Source organism: Alexandromys fortis, unplaced genomic scaffold (genome assembly GCF_014885135.2).
Source record: "Alexandromys fortis isolate MF-2015 unplaced genomic scaffold, M_Fortis_MF-2015_v1.1 scaffold_109, whole genome shotgun sequence".
Lineage (NCBI taxonomy): Eukaryota > Metazoa > Chordata > Mammalia > Rodentia > Cricetidae > Alexandromys > Alexandromys fortis.
Genome location: NW_026068005.1, coordinates 394529 through 406361, shown reverse-complemented (window position 1 = coordinate 406361; position 11833 = coordinate 394529).

Genomic DNA, 11833 nt, shown 5'->3' with positions numbered 1-11833 from the left:
GATTCTGTCCCCAGCGCCAGAAAAGAAGAAAAAGCAACATGAGGCAACAGTATAGTCCAGTAGGAGGAATGACAGACATACAGACATGGGAGCCATCTAGGCTTCCCAGATGCTCAGCTCTGTCGCCTCTATCCCTGTGCTGGGCTTTAAGCAACATGAAGCTCATTTGTGGTAGTAGAGGTCTCAGTCCATTATGACAAGCAGGGTGTGGCACAAGTTGAAACAGCTGCCTGAGATGGGGAAGGAAAGGAGTGAGGGAGAATGCTCTTGGGCCATCTCCTTTTCATTCCTTGGGCCCCTGATCTGTGGGATGATTTGTGCTCTTCCCCCTGCCCCCCTCCCCACATTCTTGGCCTCTCTGTAAAAGCCCCCTAGACACCCAGAGCTGTGGGTTACCAATCTAGTCACTTCTCAGTCCAATCATGGGTGTTACTGATCCATCCTCTTTCCCAAGCATCCTGTGTGCCACTGTGGGGCAGAGCATGGGCCACTATGCTGTGATCTGCCCTTTAGTAGCTGACTCTGGACAACTTTTGCTTATGGCAAGAGACAGATGGTTTCTTCCAGCCACAATAGAGACTCAATAAGTGACTGGACATTGAACAAAGCTCCATGTTCCCTAGCCCCTGGGCAGATTGAGTAAGCAGGGACTTGCAGGAACTATTATTGATTGATTGACCTTTCTGAACTCTTAATTTTGTCCCAGAACGGGTTTTACTATTGCCAGAGTTATGTAAGGAAGGAACAACAATTCCCTTTAAAAAAAATTATTCTATGTATATGAGTCCTGTATCTGTATGTACAACTTTATGTCTGAAGAGAGGATCAGATCCCACTATAGATGGCTGTGAGCCACCATGTGGTTGCTGGGAATTGAACTGAGGACCCCTGGAAGAGCAGCCAGTGCTCTTAACCCCCGAGCCATCTCTCCAGCCCCTGAACTGTTCTCAGTAGTCCACTGTCACTCTCCTACAGTGTCTTGCCTACATGAGACATGGAAAAACTCTTAGTGTGTAAATCTCCCGCACATTCTCCACTCCTCTGTGCCGGTGAAGGAACGGTGGTGGGGGAGGCTGGGCCTGTCTCTGACTACAGCTGAGTTGACCAGAATGCTCAAGCTGGGCTTTAGTCCTCTTACTCCAGGGGAGGACTGTAGACAGTGGCCTTTTATCCCATCCTCTCAAGTTAAATCCTTGTGATTGACACTCGGGAAGGGCCTGGACAGAGCCAGGGCAGGGTCAGCTCTCTTCACTTGCAGGCACTAGACAAGCATGTCACATCATGGTCACTTGACTAACAAAACTGAGGCAGAAGGCCACCCAGTGAATCTGCTGACACCCCAGCACGGAGTGCATGGAGTGCTTGGTGTCTACAGCAGCAGCAGCTTCCCAACAGGATCAATACAAAGACAGGCCCCTATGCTGTCCAGATTTCAGTGCTGGGCTGCTCACAGCAGACCAATCAACAACCCAGGATGTGATCTAGTATGAGTATGGACTGTAGGAGAATCTGCTCAGCCCACAGGCTGCAAAGCTAAGTGTTGCCAGCAGAGGCCGCTCTGGGGGACATGAGACACTTATCCAATTCAGGTCAACACCAGCATTAGCCACAGGAAACCAGGCAGTACCATTCCTACAATCTCATTCTTCCTTTTCTCTGTGTGTGAGATCCTGAAGCTGCCCGTGAGAGCACTCAAGATACAGGCAGATGCAAGGATTTCTTAGACAGGACTTGAACCTCATAAAAAGTTATCCTAACCAGGCAGTGGTGGCACACATCTTTAATCCCAACACTTGGGAGTCAGAGTCAGGCAGATCTCCAAGTTCAAGGCCTGCCTGGTCTATAGAGTGAGTTCCAGGACAGCCAGAGCTACACAGAGAAACCCTGTCTCAAAAACAAAAACAACAACAACAAAAAAATCAAGAATATGACATATCCTAAGAATTATATGCAATCAATAAGTTTCTGCACCACAAAGCAAGTACTCAGTAGAGTGAAGAAGGCCTATAGAACCTACGTCTTTTTTTTTTTTTTTTTCTTTTTCGGTACTGGAGATGAAATCCAGAGCCTTGCCCATGAAGGGGAAGCACTGTACCACAGCTTGTCCCCAGAGAAGAAGTAGCAGGCTAGAAGCACTGGCTGCTCTTACAGGGGTAGATTAAGGTCTACAACAGAAATTCTAAATCCCTCTTCATGTCACCAAGAAAAACCCTGAAATTCATGAGCCAGGCATGAGTAGAGGCCACCTCACACACAGGAGTCAAGCACAGGAGCAAATCAGATGACATTCCAGCTTGATGGTTTTCCACAGCTGCCTGGAGCATAATTGCTACAATTCTTGAAATGATTTTGTATTACCTAAGACATCAAAGACGTACACATCCTAGAGACGGGGCTGTGATGTTAAACCTGGGCTCCTAGACCAGCAGTCAGCATCACTTGGGTGTTTAAAAGCAATGCATATCACTGGGGCTGGGAGGGGGTGCTCCATTGATTGTTTCTGCTGCATGAAGACCTGAGTTCGTCCTCCACGACCCAATAAAAAGCTAGGATGACAGCTGTGCTGGTGAGACAGAGACACACAGAAGCTTGCTGGCCAGTCACCCTAGCTCCAGGTTCAATGAGAAAGCCTGTCTCAGAAACTAAAGATGAACTGGTGAACCATGGCTTTTGTCATAACAGCCCTGGCTGTCCTAGAACTCACTCTGTAGACCAGGTATCCTTGAACAGGAAGAGATCTGCCTGCCTCTGCCTCCTGAATGCTGGGATTAAAGGTGTGTGCCACCTCGTAAATCTTTGTTCCCAGCAATCAAGAGGCAAAAATTCAAGGCCAGCCTGATAAGGCTACACAATGAGACCCTGTGGGGGGGGGGGGGGAAGAAAGGTGGAGAGTGGCTTGCCCAGCATGGACCTCTGGTCTCCACACCTGTGTGCACACACCCACACTAACAACTGCAAACACTCTCACTCACTCACAGAGGAAAAAAGAAATGATACTAATTCCTTAGTCACCCAGCACTCAGGACTAGGGCAGCTATGTCTGGGTGAGCCCTCTGGAATGTTTGCTGAGTGCCTTTTTGTTACAAACCTCTCTGTGGGGGAATCAGGACAGTCCAGACAAACAAACACAAAATGCACAGTCGGCAAATCCCGACATCCTTGAACTGCAGCAAAGGTAATATCTAAAAATCAACATGGTATTAAAAGCATAGCCCTGGGCTGGAGAGAGGGCTCAGCAGTTAAGAGCACTCACTGACTGCTCATAGGGGACCAGGTTTTGACGCCCAGCACCCACATGGGTCTGTAACTGACACCCTATTCTGGCCTCCAAGGGCACTGTGTGCAGTGTGCACAGATACCCATACACATAAAAATAAATAATACAAAAATTAAGCCTAACATTGAGGGGTAAACGGCCCATCAGCGGTGTCATGCCACCAGAGGCCATCCATCCGTGGGGCTTCAATATGAAGTTGCTTAGCAACACTGAAGGAGAAAATTCACTACAGAGCCACAGAACTGAAAACAGCTTGACATTGGCATAAAAACAGATACAAGGACCAAAGGAACTGATATCAATCCACCTTGAGTATCAATCCACACACCTTCAAACTACAGATTTTTGACAAAGAAGCAAAATTTGTGAAATGGAAGAAGGAAGCATATTTAACCTGCTTCTTTATTTTTACAGACCTTCAACTGTCCTGAAACTGTAGTTCTTGAGTTTACCTTTTGGTCCGGGCATAAATCATTTCTCGTACCAGAGTGGAGGTGTGGAAATGAAAACACAACTCATATGGCTGTATCAGGAGGGAGTTTTTAGTGATCCTTTATGATATCTTGAATTTACATCCTGAAAATCTGTGTTTTTTTTTTTTTTCCAAACAGCTTTTAACTGAGGGGGAGTTGATCAGCATTGTTTACTAGGTTGCGGGGGATGACTCAGGTCACATCTTCCTATCGATGCCCATTTTGTCACGTAGACTGAAATGCCTCTTCCCCAGGTGACCTCCTAAAACAACAGACAGAGCAGAATGACATTAGCACATCCTGACCACTTGCTTAGGTTGGCGTCAGGTTGTCTCATTATCAAAAGGCTAGGCGACCACATTCTGTGTGGTAAGCGCAAATTGTGCCTTGCAGGTCGCTCAGAATTCTGACTGCCAGAAAATGTAGGAATATGGCCTGTATAATCCGACCTCTACATAAAACAAAAAAGCAGAAATACACAAAGACAACAAAAAGCAAAGCTGAGACTCAGAACAAAACTAGTGAGATGAGGACTTTAAGTACCCATCGTGCAGAGACGAGCCCTCTCCACGGCACCCAGTACACCTGCTCGGCTCCGTGCAGAAATGGACCCTCTCCACGGCACCCAATACAACTGTTCAGCTCTGGCTTTTTTTTTTTTCTTCTTTTTTTTTAAAGACAGGGTTTCCCTGTAGTTTTGGTGCCTGTCTAGAACTTGCTCTTGTATACCAGGCTGGCCTTGAACTCACAGAGATCCACCTTCCTCTGCCTCCCAAGTGCTGGGATTAAAGATTTCTGCCACCACCGCCTGGCCAGCTCTGACTTTTTAACAGTGTGTTGCACACTTCTGGAACACTCCCCCAGGGAAAGGGCTGCATCGATTCCCTCTGTCATCATATGCTTGCCTCTAGCATCCTCGGAACACCATGAGGTGATTATCTGTCTCAGTTGACTCAGACCATGGCTCGATGGCCGAGGTCCACATTTCACGAGAGCAGTGAGCAGTTTCCCTTAGACAGCCCCTGGTAGCCTGCCCTACTCACGGCTGAGAACCACATTTACGCCGCAATGAGTTTAGCTTAAAAATGGCTCCTGTGCTGGCTCCAACATTAACAACTTTAAAAGCTCAGCCTGCAGAGAAAGTTCCCCAAACTGTGAGCCTCACTCACAAGTTGTCCTTTCACGCTCACCTAATTTATGCATGTGTTGCTGGCTGCACTTAGCATGTCTGAGGCATTGGGTTTGAAACCCTCCCCACCACGGCATTCCGGGAATTCACAGGAATTATATTGACAGCTAAGAATGCAGCCCATTACAAAAACCATAAACTTAAAACATCACAAAATATTTTTGCAATTTTTTTCTTTGATAACTCGATTGTGCAGTTTTCAAGTGTGAACTCTTTAGATGGCGATTCTTACCTCAATGCTCAAAGGCTGAACATGCCTGCTTTAGACCAAATGCAGTCAGGACACACCAATACCCAAGGCTCTGGCTTCTGCATGTACTTCCAATGGGACTGGGCTGTGAGTCCTGTGAACGCTGCTCAGAGGAGCCCGCAGGGCCTGTTCACCTGCTGCTGATCAAATGGATTTCTAAGCACATTTTCCTTACTGCCCACTTCACAGTGTGGCTCAAAGGACACTCTTGACCTTTCCTCTAGGATATTCAGTCCTGATGGTGGTGGTGGCGCACACCTTTAATCCCAGCACTCAGGAGGCAGACACAGGTGATCTCTGTGAGTTCAAGGCCAGCCTGGCCTACAAGAGCTAGTTCCAAAACAGCTAGGGCTGTTACACAGAAAAACCCAGTCTTGGAAAAAAAAAAAGAAAAAAGAAAAACAAAAGGAAAGAAAGAAAAAAGAAAAGAGTCAGTCCTAATGCCTGCTGCCCACCTAGACCCAAGACATGGCGGCATAACCAGGAAGCTGCGCTAGGCACTGGTGAGGCTCCTTACCAACACGAGCCTATGCTCTCCCACTGCAATGGCTCCCTTCTTCCAGGTGCAGACTAGGACCCTGTTCTCCAACGGTGACAACTGCCTCACCAGGAGCACACCAAAACAGCAGACACAGCAGCTCCCCAACCAACAGTGGAGGTCATCCAGGGCACGCCATTCGAAGATGTGGTGGGTCCAAGTGCTGCGTTTTATTTGCAGAGAGGAGCCTGCTAAGCTGATTGCAAATTCCTGAGCCCAAGTGATGTTCAGTCCAACAGCTTTGCCTCAAATTTCCCTCACTATAATTTCAAGTCATTTCCGCCATGGTTAACCTATTTCTACAAGCCAAGTGCAGGTTTGGAGACTTTTTAATTCAAATTATCTATCTATCTGTCTGTCTGTCTATCTATCTATCTATCTATCTATCTATCTATCTATCTATCTATCATTTATTTAGGACAAGGTCACATATAGTCTAGGCTGGCTTCAAACTCCAGAAGTGGCTAAAGATGGCCTTGAACTTCTGCTCCCCCTGCCTCTTCACGCTAGTGAGGCTGTAGCTGTGTTCCAGGTGTTTTTTGCAGTGCTGAGGATCGACTCAGGGCTTCATGCTTGCCAGACAAGCTGCTTACATACTCAGCTGAATCCTCAGCCTGTGCCTGGGGTTCATAGAGGGTAAATCGTGGGGTCCCAGACAGCCTGGACACAAGCCAGTTTCTGCCTGGCCAGGCAAGACACTGAAAATCCCGCAAGGCTTCCTCACAGCATAGAGTGTTCTCTGGCACCATAAGACAAGCTGTGTGAAGTGAGAGACAGTAGGCTCACAGCCCCCGGACTACAGCCCACACTGGAATCCTGTCTAGTAGTCTTCTGACCCCCATCAGGCACCCAAGACCTCTCTACAGATCATGCCTGCTTCTCCTGCTCCCTATTCACACTCTTTGTGATCCAGACAACTACAGCTTTTGTCCAGACCTCAAACCCGGGATAAAAACCCAAATCCTTCCAGACAGGCAGGAAAACTAGGCCGCGGGCCTGGCAGGGTTCACACCTGTGTCTGGATGCTCCTGGCTTGCTTCAGCCCTGCTCCAGCAGAACCTAAATTCTTAAATGCCATATTCTGAATGTCTCTGAAAGATCTGAAGAATACCTATCTAATTGAAATATATCTCTATACAGCTAAAAAACCTAACTAACATGACTACAAGCTTGACTATTATAAATGAATTATCTATTAACTTATATTTCTTAATTATACATTTTTAAATGAGCTGCACAAGCACAATACCTAAATCATGAGCAGAAATATATATACACAGTATAACAAAGTTGACCTTAAATTTGTATCAATAAACCAATATCAATACCAATGCAAATCTCTATAGCATATCCCCCTTTAAATATAAATAAACATTTATAAACAACATTTGGGGAATTTGAGCATCATTCTCTCTAAACTGCTTCCTGCTTTTTGTTGGGTGAAGTATTTTTGGGAGTGTTCACAGCAACCTTTCAGGAGGTCTTGGTCCATGAAACCACATTAGTCTGGAAGGATTCCACAGGTTCTCATTCTCTGTGGAAACAAAAGAAGAACCTCTTTTCCAAAGCAACAAATCCTTAGACTCGAATTTTGAAGTCAAGATACCTTTATGTTGGTTTAGCTTAGCAGCCCATACAATAAAATGTCTCTCTGTACTTAGCTCCTTCACAGTCAAAAAATTAAAAAAAAACACAATATGCATAATCCAGACTCTGTGTATTTTCCATCTTTACATGGCTTATTTTCTATTCTATTACTTTTTAATATTTATTTTATTATCTTTATTCCTTTAATCCATGACTGTACTCTGTCTCTTTAAAGACTTTGTTTTTTTTTTAAAAAAAACCATTTACCTCTTTTTATAAATCTCTGTACTTTTTCTTCTCTCTCCCAAGCCTACATACATTTTTTTTAACACACTGTGACCCATTTAGATGTGTTTTTCATCTGAATCTGTCTTTATTGTGTATCTGTAATTATTTTCTGACCAGGACCACTTCTTAAAATGCTAAGTGGGCGTGGCTAGGGACAACATGGCCCTGCCTGCTTGCTCCACCCAATCCAGCATGGGGAAGACATGTTCACTGCCTCTGAGAGCCTTGCTCACAGCTCCATTTTTAGGCACACAGCAGGTCCATGTTGCCATTAAGCAAGTTGTTGCACTCTGCTCACATTGAAATGCTCCATAGCTGGCTCTCCCAAAAGTCAGAGCTGTTTATGCAGGTGAACCAGGATGCCGTGTTTTGAAACCGCACAGTTTGTTTTTTTCTTTTGCTACCGCTAAATCAGGAAGACCTCTTTAAAAAGAGCTGCAGCATGCTGTCAGCAAGCAGAGCCCATCTGGAAAAAAAAATGCATCTAAACTTTTTCAGTGTCTAGAATTCCTTTCCAAGCACTCTCAGGTTTTTGTTTTTGTTTTTGTTTTTTTTTTGAGACAGGGTTTCTCTGTGGCTTTGGAGCCTGTCCTGGAACTAGCTCTTGTAGACCAGGCTGGTCTCGAACTCACAGAGATCCGCCTGCCTCTGCCTCCCGAGTGCTGGGATTAAAGGCGTGCGCCACCACCGCTCGGTAGCACTCTCAGGTTTTATGTGGATTTAGTGAGCACACGTTTGAGTGCCAATTTGTAGTAGGAGGCTGCTTGTTTGTTCCTGGCTGCTCAGTCTTGAAATAACCACACAGAAACTGTATTAATTAAATCACTGCTTGGCCTATTAGCTCTAGCTTCTTACTGGCTAGCTCTTATGGTGCGGGAGAATTGTCTATATTCTGTCAATCATGTTTTAAATAAATGCTGATTGGTCGATAGCCAGGTGGAAGTATAGGCAGGAAAACCAGACAGGAAGTAGAGGTGGAGCAATGAGGACAGGAGTATTCTGGGAAGAAGGACGCTCTTCCCGGAGACCTGCCCAGATCACAGAAGAAGCAGGATGTGACCTGCCCTGCTGAAAAAGGTACTGAGCCAATTGGTTAATATAAGCTACAAGATCTAATAAGAAGCCTGAGCTAATGGGCCAATCAGTTTATAACCTAATGTAGACTCTCTGTGTGATTTTCTTTGGGGGCTTACCAGCTGTGGGAACTGGGCAGGACAGAAACCCCAACAAGCAGGCCCACATGCTATACTCTTACATCTTAATTTAACCCTTTTCTATTAATCTGTGTATTACCATGTGCCAGTGGCTTACCGGCAAGGTTCCATCTGGTGTCTGATGGGCTACATGGTCTCTCCTGACTCTGCCTTCTTTCTCCCAGCATTCAGTTTAGTTTTCCCCACCTAGCTCTACTCTGCCCTATCACAGGCCAATGCAGACTCTTTATTTGTTAACCAATAAAAGCAACACATATATAGAAGGACTTCCTACAATCAAGGGTCTCTCAACTCTCAATCTCAGAGCTGGAGGATACGTCTGGTTTTGTCATCCCTCTAGGGATCTCCGGTCTTGCTCTTCTGGGACTGAACTAGAGGTAGGATGCTATTTGATATGGGCTTTCTAGTCCCTAAGTCCAGATATTTCCTTTTCTCAGAGTTCAGGATCTTTCAGAGTTGAGCCCATCCCGCTTTACAGTTTTTTTTTTTTTGAAGTCCCTGAGGGTTTGGCTCTGTCTGTGTTGACTGTGCACTGTGCGCCCTTAGCTGTCTCCTTCCCTGACTGTGCACTTCTGCACACAGGGGTGCCCCTGCCACGCTTTCCTGTTCTCTCAGGTCCTCCACTTGTTCTTTGTTAGTTTCTTTTTGAGACAGAATCATGAACTACAGGCTGACTCCAAATTCACAAAGTTAAAGATGACCTTGAACTCCTGATCCTCCTGCCTCTGGCTCTCCAGGGCTGGGATTACAGGCCTGCACTACCAGGCCTGGTTTCTGTGGTACTAGAGATGAGACCCAGAGCTTTATGCTGTTATTCCCACGTCACACGGAACCCCCAAAGACCACCACAAGAGCCGATATCCAGTGCAAACACACTGGGGTTTACTCATGCTAGCTTGGACTGTAATCCAACACAACGAAACAGAGCGTGGGGGAGAACGGCCCAGAGGCTTCAGGGTAGGGGGCTTTTAAAGGGAAAAACCACAAGCAGGTGGCGCAAGAACAAGCCAGGGTGGCAGAAGACAGGGTGGCACAAGACTTGGCATTTCGGGATTGGGTATGGATATTCATTTGGGTTATGAGGGAATTTCAAAACAGCGACTGTCAGCAGACAAGAATTTCAAAACAGCAGTTAATCAGATACCTGCAAGGATGTTTGAAGCAAGCAGATGTTGTTTGGACACCCTGGTGGGTCACTTTGACCAAGGCAAGCATGGTTTCTTGGGTATGTTTATGAATTTGCTGGGCTGCATTCACTTCCCTAGTTAGGTCCGGTCTAAAATGGAGTTCTTTCTCAAAATGGAGTTTGTCCTGCTGCCTTAGTGCTTTCTAGGCAAGCATTCTACCAATAGACCTACATTACCAGCCCTGAACACAAATCTTCTTTTCTCCCCCACTGCAGCACTGGGGACTGAACCCAGGGCCTCACACCCTTCCACATCCTCTTCCAGTCTTAGCCCCAAGTGCTCCCCCTGGCACACACAGGGCAGCTTTCCTTCAGATTGAAAGGACGTCCATGGGGTCAGCCTCTGTCTGCCTTTATTTTCAGTTCCCTAATCACTCATGTCAATGCAGCTGGTGGGCAAAGCAGAGCAAACCAGGGGAGGCGAAGCCACTGAGCTGTGTCAGGAAGAGAGGGAGATGAGGCAGCTGGGGACCTGCATGGCAAATGCTCGTTCTAGACAAGAACCCAGCTCCATGGATCATACCATAAAATGTGGGGGACCAGGGAAGACTGCTTGGACATAGGTTCAAGGCAACAGAAGATCTTTATTACCTAGCTGGTGACTACATGGGTGTTCAGGATCCCAGCATAGTCAGGAGTCCTCTAAAGACCAGCGAGTGCCCTTCCCACTGGGTCGTCCCTCCAGTTCATCACTATCTCTTAATTCTTCACTGTTACCAGTGTATTTTCAGTGTCTAATCTTCTGATTATGTTTTTATATAGTCAATCTTATCACCATTAGTCGTGTGTGTGTGTGTGTGTGTGTGTGTGTGCATGCATGGAGAACACGCATGTAGAGGCCAATCTCTGACTAACCCTGAAGCTCACCCTCTCACTGTTCCCCAGGGAGCTCCAGGGATCCCTTTGTTTCTGCCTAATTGGTGCTGGGGTCATAGACACGCCACCACATCAAGGTTTTTATACAGGTTTGGGGGTTCAGACTCAAGCTATCATGCTTCTGTGGCCAGCACCTCATCAATGGAGCCATTTCCCAATCCCATCATCACTTTATTTTCGAGACAAGGTCTCGTGCCTGGCCTGAAACTCACTATAGAGAGCTGGCTGACCTCAAACTCAGGAAGATCCACCTGCCTCTGCCTCCTGAGTTCTGGAATTAAAGGCATGCTCCACCATGATTGGCTTGTCATCTTTTTAAAAGAGGTACCAGAAATAAACTTCATAAAATAGGATTCAGAAATGGAGAGATGGTTCAGTGGTTAGGTGTGCTTGTTGCTCTTCCGGAAAACATCAGTTCAGTTTCTAGCACTCTTGCTGAATGGCTCATAGCTCCCTGTAACTCCAGGTCTGGCAGATACACTGTACTCATACCTCCATACAGGGACACAGAAACACAAAACTTTTTAAAAAATCTTTAAAAAGTACAAGATTATTTTAAAAACAAAATATTGCCAGGCGGTAGTGGCACATGCCTTTTATTCCAGCACTTGGGAGACGGAGGCAGGTGGATCTCTGTGAGTTTGAAGTCAGCCTGGTCTACAATAGCTACTTCCAGGACAGGCTCCAAAGCTACAGAGAAACCCCTGAGAGAGATGCATAGAGGGGAAGAGATAGAAGAGAGAGACAGAAAACTCCCTCCTCAGAGAAATGGCAGAAAGGAAGAGAGAGGGAGTAGGTGGGACTTGTCTCTTAAAGGGACAGGGTACTGTCTGCCATGCAGGCAGGCCTAACGCAGGACGTAGGGCTTGATGCACTGTGCCAGGTTCCTAAGGGGCAGAGCCAAGGTGTGCCTGGATGCAAATACTACCAGACAATGAAGACAAGGAAACAGAAG